The 12,247-nt window shown below is 27.2% G+C and overlaps 1 protein-coding gene across 1 annotated transcript in view; it reads left to right on the top strand.

The window, feature by feature from the left end:
• Nucleotides 1–8,425: 8,425 nt before the first annotated feature.
• The window catches only part of LOC126894490 (uncharacterized), a 68,145-nt gene continuing 64,323 nt past the window's right edge, over nucleotides 8,426–12,247 (top strand). The window contains exon 1 of the mRNA XM_050665554.1: nucleotides 8,426–8,493. The gene's annotated coding sequence lies outside the window, so the exon portion shown is untranslated. The remainder of the gene's footprint in view (nucleotides 8,494–12,247) is intronic.

Here is a 12,247-nt window from a genome sequence, read left to right as displayed (position 1 = left end):
ATGTTTTATTTTTCAATGACATGTAATTTTTTTTTAATAATATTTAATCTTATAACCCAATATGTTACACGACCAATCTTATTTATTTTTGTTTTTTGCCTACTCGATCGCATAGTTAAATATACAGGGTGATTTTTTTATCATAACCCACTCAATTAATTGCAGAATAATAATAATTTAAACATTTTTTTTTTTCATTATCTTTAGTTACATATTATTTTTGAATTTTTAACTATGTAATACTTTTTTAGTTCATCCCTTATGCCTTGGAAGTGGGTCAACTTTGTTTTTTTAAATGGTAACACATATTTTGAATTTAATAAAATATTTGAGTTTTTAATTTAATAGTAAATGGCATTTGAATTTTTAATATAACTTTATTAGTTTATTAGATATAATCATTTAAAGTTTCAAATTTTCGAGTTAATATATAGGTATAATACACAAGGAATTACAAATACAGGTAGCTAATTACGACCATTGTAACCGGCCTTTGCCGCCCCTTCTCTAGATCGCGTAGCAAACCCTTGGTTTCCGTAGCGAAACGTTTGGACTTCTTTTACGAAATCATCTCCCGATCCAACTTCGCTTTTGCAGTCTCTGCTTGAAAAGCTGGCGGCTTTGGATTTGCTGTGGGGTGGGGTTGCACTTTTTTCCGTTATCACTTGCTCCCGATCCCACTTTACTGGGTTTCACGTGGATTTGAATTTGTTAGGTTTACTGTGTACGATGGGGTTGCACTTTTTTCCGTTATCATTTGCTTCCGTCCTCACTATCCTTTGCTAGAAATGCGGAGCATTTCTAGTATTGTTCTATATTTTTATTTTCTTTATATTCTGTAAATTGTTAAGCCCATACCCTCTCCCAAACGTAATCGTCGTCGTCGGTGTGTCTCGCGCGGAATATATGCTCTCTTCCCTTTGAACCACCGTCGTGGTATTTTTCCGTGTGCGACATTTTTTTAATAATATGAATTAACTTAAACCATTTTAACCATTTTATTTAATATGTTTTTAGCCTTGATTTGTTTTAAATTTTTTCTTTTATGAAATGTATACATATATTTTGAGTTAGTATTGATATTTATAAGGTTATTGGTCAGTGGTGTGTCATATACACTTAATACATAAATATATTATTCCCCCAGTGCCCAAGTACGGTCTGATTATAAAAATTATCCGCCGCGCCCGGAGTACACGGACTTGTTCCGGTGCGGAAGTCACTTCACGTGTACTATCTAAAAGTTACAGGTTAACATTTTTTTGTCTTAATAATTGTTTTTTTTCTCTTGTCCCTTTATTTTCAGAGTGGTTTTTGCCTTCGGGTTTTGTCTACTATTAACTTAACTGTCATTATTTAATAAAGTTCCTTTAATATTTTTAATTATCAAAAATCTTTTTATTGCATGAATATTTTCAAAATTCTCGTGTATCTCATTTTTTTACCTTTAATAATTCTCCCTAGTTTTAAGGTAACGGTCTTCGACGTACTAAAATATGTCCACCACTACAAAACATTTTGTTTTATTTACAAGGTATCAGCATATTATAGTCTACAACAACACTTGATATTTTAGTATATACATATAACCTGCGCAGTAATTTTGTGTTTACTAAATTAAATATTATTATTATTTTGGGTTGTGTACACTGGTCGCCGTCGCTCAACTAACTTGGATACCATCAACATCTCTAGAGATACAGTCAGCTTATACAAATAAATAATATTAAATAGAAATAAATGCATGTTATCTATCACGAAACTGCTAACTGATTTTAGTGGGATATAAATTATATTGGGCCAGCGTTGCTCAGTTTAGGTACAGCTTAGCCAACTGTTAGGACCCTAGCGGGAAAGCACGTTGCACTGATTTTTTTTTATTTTGAAGTAATTGAAGCAATGATATAATGCAATCTTATATATATATTATTATTAAATACAATGGTGTATTTAGGTTTTACGTATGACAATAGTATAAGAAATTATTATTATATTAAGAAAATTAAATAAAAGCTGTTTTCTTGTGAAAATAAAATTGCATTATAAAAAATTATTTGTAAAAATTTGTTAAATAATAAAATATAGACTTAAAAAAAATGTATACGTCTTAAACAGATTGAGGAAAAGGATAGTGCCTTTCCACTAATTATTAATTATACGTAAAATCTAAATACGCCATCGTATTTATCGTTAAAATATATATAATATTGTATTACATCATAGCTTCAATTAGTTCAAAATAAAACATTCCTAGCTGGTTATCAATCTCAGCGGTCGTGTCGCATTTAATTCATTATTAATATGTACATTATTAATAGAATACCTTTAACATATTACGTAGTGATACTGAGAGTCTATAAACAGTAATATATTGATCATTTTCTCGTGACAGAAAATGTATAAAATAAGTTAAAAATACGTTTTGGCAAGGTGAATTTAATTACTCTGGTAATTGGTTTTCAAAAATAACATTAGTGAATGATATCAGTTATTGAAATTATAACAATTTTATAAACGCAATAATCCATTCAAAGAAAAATTTACTAAATCAAGTAAAATATTTAAACGGTTGAGTTTAAGTATTCTATATTTAAAAAAAAATTCGATTCTTCGTTTTTGACCTCTTGATGATTTTTTTTTAGAGTGTAGTAATCATAAAGTAATTTTAATTATATGATCTAAATATGTAAGAAAAGAAAAATATTATTGTTATTTAATATATATTACATTGTTAAGGTATTCCATAAAAAGTGGTTACAGACACAAAAATACACATCATAGTATAATTAATGCTTTCTCAGCTTTGCATCAAAGCTAAAATTATTAATAATGAAAAAAAAATAGTCCAATTGTAACATAAAATGAAATAAAAATACATAAATATTTCACACCAATTATTTTTATAATATCCATTCAAACTTTTTTTTTTGTGAATAGAGTCATTTTTTTTTCGAATCATAAAAAATACACAATTTTTTCCCCGTTTAAATAATGACAAATTGATGCCAAAAATATTAGGGGTTTAATCCCATTAAAAATTGTCAGCCAAAAGAGTCAGTAGCCGGGCAGCATTTAAGATAAAAATGATCTTTCTATTGTTTAACATGCTCACAGATATAATTTTAAATAGTTTTTCTACAATTTAATCCAAAAACACCTTTTATAAAAATAACTGTATATTCTAATAACACAGAACCACAACACGATTGCTCAATAAAATATCATCACAATTTCTTTAATGATATAAGAACGTATACAGAAAAATATAAAATCATTTTCATTTAACTAAATATTTATAATTTGATCTCAATAGATTTTATAATTTGTATTAATAATTTTAACGTTTTTGTTAAATAAAATTTCACCTATAAATTACTAGGATAAGTGATATACACGTATGTTGCAAAGCTGAATACTTTAACAAGAAAATATATATATACAGGGTGATTTTTTTATCATAACCCACTCAATTACTTACAAAATAATAATAATTTAAAATTTTTTTTTTATTATTATCTTTAGTTACACATTATTCTTGAATTATTAACTATGCAATACTTTTTAAGTTCATCCCTTATGTCTGGTAAGAGTGTCAACTTTGTTTTTTTAAATGGTAACATATATTTTTAATTTAATAAAATGTTTGAGTTTTTAATTTAATAGTAAATGGCATTTGAATTTTTAGTATACCTTTATTTGTTTATTAGATATACAATTTTTAAGTTTCAAATGATTGAATTAATATACATGTATAATATACAAGGGATTAAAAATATAAGTAGCTAATTGGTTTTTTATGATATTGCTATCACAGTCACGGATTGTTTATTATCAATTATGACTATCAATAGATATACTTTTTGTATTGTCAGTTAGTGTATTTATAAATTCACAACAATGTACCTTACTATCATTGATAATAACAATGCTTTGTACCTGCTAATATCGATGTCATAAAAAAAGTGTTTTTTGAATCAAACAATATTTTCCTTACCAAAAATTTAAAATTTTCAATAGTTACTGAGTAAACGAGTGTCTTATCCTTAATGAATCACATTGCTAATATCGATGTCATAAAAAATCCATTAGCTACCTGTATTTGTAAAACCTTGTGTATTATACCTATATATTAACTCAAAAATTTGAAACTTTAAATGTTTATATCTAATAAGCAAATTAAGTTTCATTAAAAATTCAAATGCCATTTACTATTGGATTAAAAACTCAAACATTTCATTAAATTAAAAATATGTGTTACCATTTAAAAAAACAAAGTTGACACCCTTACCAGGCAAAGGGATGAACTTAAAAAGTATTACATAGTTAATAATTTAAGAATAATGTGTAACTAAAGATAATAATAAAAAAAAATGTTTTAATTATTATTATTCTGTAAGTAATTGAGTGGTTTATGATAAAAAAATCAACCTGTATACAGGATAAAATAAAATAAGTTATTATTAGAAATTCTTTATTTAATAGACCTTTCATCTGTTACAGCATTTTAATACACAATGTGTACATCAAGGCGAGTACACATACACCAGTTAGAGACGCAACCTCATTTTTTTTTTTCATATCATCAAACTAAAAATAATTATAGGATTCTTTATCCCCGAAGGTATGAAAAAAAAAATTATAAGATTTGATTAAATGTAATTGTAGAATTTTACATTTTTATTTTTACAAAAAATTAAAGATTTCCAATAGTTTCCAAGAAAATAGGTATTATTTGTAAATGAATAATCTGTAAATACCTTTACTTATTAGATATATTACCCCCTATTTTTTCGTTGAAAAATGATTTTTTTTATAAAAATGTATACCTTAAAATTTATTTTTATAAAATATTGTTAATGTAAATTATACTATAAGAACATATTATTCTTAATTGTAGTTAATAGGGGTAATATTCGAAAGTTAAATAGGATCCTTTCATTATTTTTTTTTCTATTATATGGAAAATAGTCTATATAAAATTTTGTTTGGTCGTTACAAAACTGGTAATTAATTATTGTATAGCGAAAACAATTTTAGAACTTTTATTATTTTGAAAATACAGTATTATTATAAAAGATATCTCGTCACTGTTTGCTCTATTACTATTTATAATATATTTTTTATATAAATTATTATTTTTGCACATTTATTATTATCTTCTATTAGAATCAAAATTAAATTATGAATAATATAATTAAACAATTGTATAATGGAGTTTTTTTTTTTTAAACAACATTAATAATTTGTGATATAACTTAGAATTATTATAAAATAATAAGAAATGATATTTTTGCTGTGTATTAAGTTAAATTATATATTAATAATACTTAACTACAGTTAAAATACCTACTAGTTCCTTAATATCAAATAATTGTTCTAGTTTTTACTCTCTTAGTGGACAGTAGGTAAATGACGCCACACAAGAAAGATTTTTAGTAAAAAATATGCAATTAAAATTAAATATTGGCTTGTATCTTGAAAGGAAGATAAATTTATTTATCACCTATATCTTTATTAATTTTTTACTAAACATTAAAGAATTCGGTGAAATTTATATTAATTTTATTAAAATTGAATTTTGGACGGTATTAGCCATAAAGTAAACTGGAGTAAAAGTCCAATATTAAAATAATTATTTTAATTTTATAATTATGAACCAATGAATAATAAATATCAAATCTAGGACATTTTTTACAAGTGACTAAAACGTCATTATAAAATCATAGACATAAAATTTTATACATTATATAAATCATAAAAATTTGTCATACTTTTATTTTATAATTCACTCTTTAAGAATACAATTTTAAGTTTATAAAATAATTTTATAAGACTTGAATTTATTTTGATTGGACGTAGAATATTTTTATTAATCAATATTTAATTTATTAATTAATATTGAGTAATGGCATACTTGTATTTAAGCACACAATTTTCATCATGTAATTTAAAAAACAATTCTGATTTGGAGTAAAAGTCCATAGTAGCGCCTAAAGAATACATTTAAAACTTAATTTGAAGCAAATAAAATGTATACAAAAAAATAATCAATTTAACAACAAACAAGTATAAATTTTGTGTTTACTTAATAATATATTGTATAATCAAATAATTATATCATAATTATTGTAAATGTAACAAATTCAATGAAAATATTAGAAAAATAATATGAACAACAGTAAATAATACTAAATTTTTAGTGGGCACAATTATTCAATTATTATTTAGTCGTACTTAAAGTGTTACAGCTGTTGTCAAAAAAAAATAAACAACCCTAATGTATTAACTTGAAGTAATAAAAGAGTAATAATAACGCAAATGTAATTATTAAAGACATAATTAAACAATGTAAAACATACACTTAAAACACAATAAAACAATACACAAAATGAAAGCTGACAAAATGACATTACATAATCGTAACGCGTTCCCGAGGTCCTCTCTTTTCTTCCCCTTTATATTCATTACATTTCTTTTTATATACTAAAATATTTTCTTTTTCTTTTTTTTTTTTACAAAATTCATAATACAATCATTTTCAAAAATGTTTATAAAGATTTACTTCCTGGTCTGGTAACAATAATTTAGGAAATTACAATTAATCCAAATATTATAAAAATATTTTACTTTTAGCTTTACAAAATAATGACCTATATTTACACAGCTTTGTGTAAGCTAATGGCTTTTTTTTTTTGTTATATTTAATTGTTTATACATTTTTTTTTTAGCCTTAGATATTTTTTCATCTACGAATTTGTTTTCTTCAATTTATTACTTTGTTCAGAATATGATATATTTAGTTTTGATAAAATTTTCGATAAAAATATTAAATTAAACGTGTAGTCATATTAATATTGTTTACGTGTTTTTATGATTTATGTAATTATTATAGAAAAAGTATTTTTGTCTTTACAAATTTGTATGTTTTGTAGACAAATTGCATTGGGGAAAATCAATTATTGAATCATAATATAAGTAAAATATATAAAATATGTCTTAGTAGATTATCATTACAATTTTTTTTGTAGTTTTGACATTGATGGTAAAATAAAAATGATAAAAATTGAACAATGAATTAGTCATTATTTATTCAAGCAATATCAAAGCCTAAAAATACAAACATAATAAATGACTATGGATAAATGTGTATGGGCATTACAAAAAAAAAAAAATAGTACACGGTGTGGTCCTTAATTTTCAATGTTACTCATTATAAATATAATAAATTACTAAGATGATAGTTGGATAGACCCAATCAGCCTATCGCACACAATGTTGGTCATTCTAATTTCTATGTACATTGTGTGGTACTTAATTTTCAATGATACTTTTTTTTCAGAATGCCTCCTATAATTGTTCTATATGTTATAAAATTAAGTTTTGTGAAATTGCCTAATGATCAAATATTTTTCAAGGCGCAGAGAGGTTGAATTTTCATAAAGTGGGGTGAAAATTAGTTTTTAACACATTACTGGGTAAATTTTACTTAATGACAAAAGTTGATACAACAAAATTTTTTTAAAAATACGTTTTATGAAAAAAACGTTTTTGTCTTCTTAATCTTAATTACGTATTTCATAAAATAATTTGACAAAATATGTTTACACTGTTTTTCTCAATTCTTGATTTTTTTATACAATTTTCTCCCTACTAGCATAAACATAGTATAATACTAAAAATAAATAATTATTATATATAAATTAACTAATTTTCAATCAAAGTGTTTTTCATTGCATCAGGAAATATTTTTCTGTAATCTATTACAAATTGTAAAAGAAATTGTTTTTGATCCTCTTTTTTTTTAATAAGTGAACTATAGTCTCCTTTAAATTTTATTGTTCTTTCTGTAGTATCGTATACAACTTATAAATGGCGTACTATTTTTTGATATTCAAAGTAATTTTTATTTAATTTTCATTGTTCAGGATCCTCATTTAAAAAGCAATTTTTATATTATAACGTTCAAAAAAATTGTTTGAATTCATGCCAATAAACTCATCAATAGTATTACTTACAAAATTATTTATACTTTTCGATGTTGTTTTATATTTTCGTTATTTCTATTTTGTAATGATTTTACCATCAGTTTTTTGGCTTCAATAGGTATTCGATCATCAAAAAATGCCATTGAAGCATTTTCTGGTGAGAGGTACCACAAATGATTACTAAACTTGGTGCTCAAGTACTCTGAAGCTGGGTTCCTACACGAGTGGCTCCAGACATCCGACCGCCCCAGCGGTAGTTCGAACGTAGCGTATACAGATGACTTGTATACGGTACGCTCAATATCCCACGCAACAGAGGAGATAGGCGCGTTACGAAAAAGTATATGTCATATGTCTTTTAACACATGTATGGAAGTGCACTTGTCCAAAGTGGTTAGATAGTACTGTCCCACATTACGCAAGAAGTCCGGTCCCTCTCTAAAACGATTGTGAGCCGCGACACGATCAACGAGACCATACGGAATACGATCACCACCGCACTGATAACGTGAGAACCAGTAGAAGCAGATCGTACTGATTACGCGCGTCTGTCCGAACTGATCCACGTAACTTTCGGGCCAGACAACACGAGCCAAAACAACGCGGCCTTAAAAAAACGATTGACTGAAATCGAAAAACACAAATTGGGTAACTTATTTCCATTGTCCGTCAGACTACGCGCACATCGTCTACACTAACTCGAGCGAACACGCACGAGCCCATGTTTCACACAGAATATAGCAGATTTAAAAATACACTTTACAACCGTAATCTTAGATTATCTCTACTGTAACGTATTACTTGGACATATTTTCTAACAGACCAGGAAGATTTGCGATTATGTCGCATGTACATTGCATCTAGGCGCAAAGTGACGGACTACAGCGTGCTGGAAAAGAAGCGCGGTTCGCAATTACCACAATATGTAGATAATGCAGGCGACCCACATACGTGCGAATGTTTAACACAGTCAGTAAACAATTATGGTACGATTTCTAATGATACGGTGGGACGCACAAAGCATATCGCGTATGATATCGTTTTAAAAGACCCAACACCCATCGCGTTCAAACCATACTCGTACCCTCTGCACAAACAAGAAGCCATAGACTATAATGTTACTAATTTTGTCCAATTCATCATTCCGTCATATGTGCAGTGGATGTTTGGTATGTCCTCAATTATATAATTCATTATGCACTAGTCAACCAGTCCAGTGGTCAGTACCCGGTTTGTAAGTCAGCTGAACACACACAATGCATCCCCAATATCTATGTAACTCCCTATATAAACCAGTTCCAAGCACCACCACGAGCCACTACAAAACAACGTGAAAGCTCTCTCTTCAAAGGACTACCAAAGTGCATTAGGTCAAAATTAAACTGTTTGGGTAAAATTAACATGTATATTAATCATAGGAATAATTCAAACAATTATTGTTGAATCGTTTCTTACAGTGTAACTACATTATAAAGATATTGGATAAATAATTTACTCTAAATATAGTACACCAGTTAATAGTTTTGTATTATTGATTATTGAAAGTATAGGTATTTGTGTCTGACTTTAAAAAAAATTGATTATTCTTTTTTTAATAAATATCACGTTATTGAATAGCATGAAAATATTCACACGAAATATCAATTTTTCTACCCAAACTATCTTAAAATAAATTAATTGAATTCTTTAAGATAGTATAAAATTATTAGTAGAGTTTCCCACTATTTATTTCACATTAAAAAAATTTTTTATTGATTTCAATTCTTAATAATTTTGATTCATTTTGTTTACGTCCTCGACAAATTTTAATCCGTCCATTAATTTTTTGTACAAAAAAAAAAAACCCAGTTGATTAAATTCCAAAATAAACCATTATGGTTTAAATTTAATTTTAAAATTTGATTTTTACTAAGTGTGACAAAGTGTGGTACGATGCTTTTTAAACTAAAATGATTACTTCCCCCATATTTTTACCTAATATTTAATTTTACTTCGATAATAGACACTTTACCGACTTTGCTGATGATAAAGCTCTTCTACCCCTTCACGTCGACCCTATAACGGCCTTAAGCTTTGTCTAAAACCGCCTCAATTGATGTATTGAAATTTCAACATCATTTTAAATAAATTTTTCTATATTTTTATCATTTTTAAACTGATATCCTCGTATATATATTTTAGCTTCGATGCGAAGCTGAGAAGGTATTGGTTTTACTATCATGTGTTTTTTTTTTTTGTGTCTGTTACCACTTTTTCTCAGCTCTCACCGAACGGATTTCTTTCAACGATACGTCAAAAGATCACAAATTGTATCTAGTCGAAGACATTACCCTTCAAAATTGAAAAAATTTCCCTCGTTCCCCGTAAATGGGGGAAACCTCCAAAAAAATTACAAATTTAAAAATCGCTAATTTTCGAAATTTTTTCAATTTTTTTTACTAAAAACTGCCGTAACTTTTTCAAAAATGAACATATCAATATAATTTTTTTTTTTATAGATGCTTGATGTCTTTACCTATCATTTGGTATATTTTTTTTTATAAATTTTTTTTCTGCCCACAGGGGGGGATTTAAAATGACAACTTTTTCACAAAAAATTAACTTTTTCAACTTAACTTCTGAAAATGTTTCAGAAGGTCTGACACTTTTATATATATCTTAAATTAAAGCTAATGTAATGAAATTTAATTTGAAAAAAAAAATTGACCTCTGGACTTGTCTTCATGGTGAAAACGGCTACCGAATGCTATTTTTGTGTGAAAATTTTCGATTTTATAATTTACATTTTTTACTTTAAAGTGCTATAACTTTTTAAAAAATGTATGGATCAATACAATTTTTTCATGAGAAGTAGTATTTATATACATCTTTCATTGGATATACTTTTTTTTTAAATCAGACTATTTCCCTATATATGGGGGGGCTTCAAATATAAAAAATGCATATAGAAAGTAGAACTTTTTCAACTTAACTTTTGAAAGTGTTCCGGAAGGTCTGACACTTTTATATATATCTTAAATTAAAGCTAATGTAATATACTTTAATTTGAAAAAAAAAAATTTGACCTCTGGACTTGTCTTCATGGTGAAAACGGCTACCGAATGCTATTTTTGTGTGAAAATTTTCGATTTTATAATTTACATTTTTTACTTTAAAGTGCTATAACTTTTTAAAAAATGTATGGATCAATACAATTTTTTCATGAGAAGTAGTATTTATATACATCTTTCATTGTACTTTTTTTTTTAATCAGACTATTTCCCTATATATGGGGGGGCTTCAAATATAAAAAATGCATATAGAAAGTAGAACTTTTTCAACTTAACTTTTGAAAGTGTTCCTGAAGGTCTGACACTTTTATATATATTTTAAATTGAAGCTTATGTAATATACTTTAATTTGAAAAAAAAAAAATTGATCAGTTTTTCTGAATGGCTGACAATAGAATTCAATTCACGCAAATAAACCTCCATCACAGTAAAGGGGCCAGCAGTGTATTACTAAGGACTCTAACCGTGAGGCATACAATACCCTTACAAATAGCACTTATTCAGGAACCATGGATAAATTAAACTGTTTTATAAACAAGCAGATAAACCAAGAACTTGCATTTTGGTTAATAATAAAGTTAGGGCCAGCCTGATATTTAATCTATCAAGTTCAGACTTGACTATTATTAGAGTAACATGATTAAATGATGGTAAAAATATTATAGTAGCTTCAGGATACTTACCATATGAGGTCACAGACCCAGGTAGGGACCTAACTATGCTCTTTAATTATTGCAAAAATGAAAAATTAGAACTAATCCTAGGTATGGATGCTAATGCACACCACACTATTTGGGGGAGCAGTAACATCAACCAAAGAGGAGAGGTTATAATGGATCTATTGCTGACTACAGACCTAAGTATACTGGTCAGAGGTAGTGAGCCTACCTTTGTTATCAGCAACAGGCAGGAAGTCATTGATCTGACAGTTTGTTCAAAAGGGTTACTTCAAAAGATAAAAGGGTGGAAAGTGTCCTCCGAACCTTCTATTTCTGATCATAGGTACTTACGATTCACTTTGGAAATTAACAAAGTTGAGGTGGAGTACTATAGGAACCCGAAAAGAACAAACTGGGACAAATACAGGGCAGATCTCTCTCGTGACCTGAATAACCTACAGTTTAGATTGGTGTCGAGACAGAGTACTGAAAGGGCTGTAAATATGCTACAGGACTCCATTGTCTCAGCTTACAAAGAAGACTGTCCTTTAAT

This window comes from Daktulosphaira vitifoliae, unplaced genomic scaffold (genome assembly GCF_025091365.1).
Source record: "Daktulosphaira vitifoliae isolate Bord-2020 unplaced genomic scaffold, ASM2509136v1 Scaffold_1, whole genome shotgun sequence".
Taxonomy (NCBI): domain Eukaryota; kingdom Metazoa; phylum Arthropoda; class Insecta; order Hemiptera; family Phylloxeridae; genus Daktulosphaira; species Daktulosphaira vitifoliae.
Note: the sequence above shows the minus strand (reverse complement) of the source record. Positions and strands in the feature narration are given on the sequence as shown.